The following is a 1765-nucleotide window of genomic DNA, read 5'->3' as shown; positions in this document are numbered from 1 at the left end:
AGTTGAAATTAATCCGGTGCCCTTCCCTATGGCATTCCTTACAGCCTAAAAATCAATTAACCATTCATGACCTTTTGAAATTTCTGGAGAAAACTGGGGAGCAAAAGAAGTAAGCACTTTCTTTTTTTCCCCCCTGCAAAGGGCCAGGCTGCTTTCTCAAAGATAACGAAGCCATCTCCCCACCAAAAAAATATACAAATCTACCACGAGGAATGTTGCCACAGGATACTTAAACTGGGTAGAGGTTCATGAACATAGCCCCTCAAAAACAGCTTTCCTGTGCCTCTTCATAGAAAGGCAAGGCTGCCATCAAAGTGCGGCAATTGCTACCACCGTTATCGTGTGAATGTATCACATGCCCCTTCTTTTTCAAACCTCAAAACTGGTTACCCTGTGCCTTTTTTGCACAGGAAGGCAAGGCTGTCATCGAAGAAAGGAAGCTGCTGCCATCGTTCCCATGTGAAGGCTTCACGCACCTCTTCTTTTTCAAGACAGCCATGCAGAAGACTCTCAGATATGGCCAATACGCAGATAAGCATGAAGTCCTAGCTATCATGCAGCGCCAAGTCGTCGTAGAAATGACACTTCTCTCAGTCGCTGAACAATCCAGTGAGTCATGTGCTCCGAATGTCAGTGACAGCTCTGGGAAACATGCGAATGAGGCACATGGAAAATTTTACCGGCAGCACACAAGTGTGGTGTCGCCAAAATGTGCGACAGCAGCGCCAAGCTTTCTGTGCACCCGTAGTGGATTACTGCTGTTAATGTGCAACATCATCAGCACTGTGGATGTTGAGGGTGTCTGCAGAACTTTAAAAGAACAAAATGATAGCTGTACAGGCTCGTGTGTTCTATTGCACTTTCCTCAGGACGAAGCTTCGAATTTGTGCTCGTTGTTCATGGGCGCCGACTCCAGTGACAAGTTTTTCACTGTGCCATCGCTGCTCAGATGAGTGATGCACAGTGCTGGTCACCTTGGTTGAATGTTTGCAGCTTGGAACTCTAGCTGGTCTACCTATACGACATTCTAACTTTTTTTTTCAATTTTCCAAAGTTTGGGGCCGATCATCCAATAATGAGAGTAAATGCGGTGTGTGTGCTTTGTCTGAATTGATGAAGATGGTGTGCAGGAAGTGCCACCTGGCATTGATGACCTCCTACCACATTTTACGCTGGAAATATGTGCTGTAATCCCCGCAGCAGCAGGCATGGATGCAGGGATAAGTTATCTGCAATTCACCTCCTATTTTGCATGACTGACATATCTGAACAGGGTTTAGATTCAGTGGTATTTTCACTTTTCATTTATACAGTTTTTACATATACTTCATGTAAGGATCCTATAAACTCCATTTCCCTGCTTGTGTGAGGTGATCTCGGACATGTGAAGTCGTGCACTGACTCATGTTACTCATATGATGCACATGCCTTTGCCCACCGTGCAGACTATGCTCAAAGAGGGTCCTTCTGGCCCTCTGGTGCATTTACCTTGCATTCATATCTCTCTCTGCTGCCTGCAGCCATGCCAGGTCTGTGCAGGTTAGCAGCCTTTCTGGGAGTTTCACCCACAGGCCAGGACCACTGCCCAGCACTTGCAAATACTGCATATATTTGGGCAATAAACTTGTTTCATTTACCATTCCTGCCTTGCAAGTGAGTCAACGAACCTGCAGCAGTGTCTCTTGTAAGCCATGGAGTGGGGAAACTAAGTGTCTCTTAAGGCCATAGCTAGCTGAATGGGTGTTGTGCAGCCCAAACTCCAACA

Source organism: Amblyomma americanum, chromosome 1 (assembly GCF_052857255.1).
Source record: "Amblyomma americanum isolate KBUSLIRL-KWMA chromosome 1, ASM5285725v1, whole genome shotgun sequence".
NCBI classification, from domain to species: Eukaryota; Metazoa; Arthropoda; class Arachnida; order Ixodida; family Ixodidae; genus Amblyomma; species Amblyomma americanum.
This window is presented reverse-complemented; position numbering follows the sequence as displayed.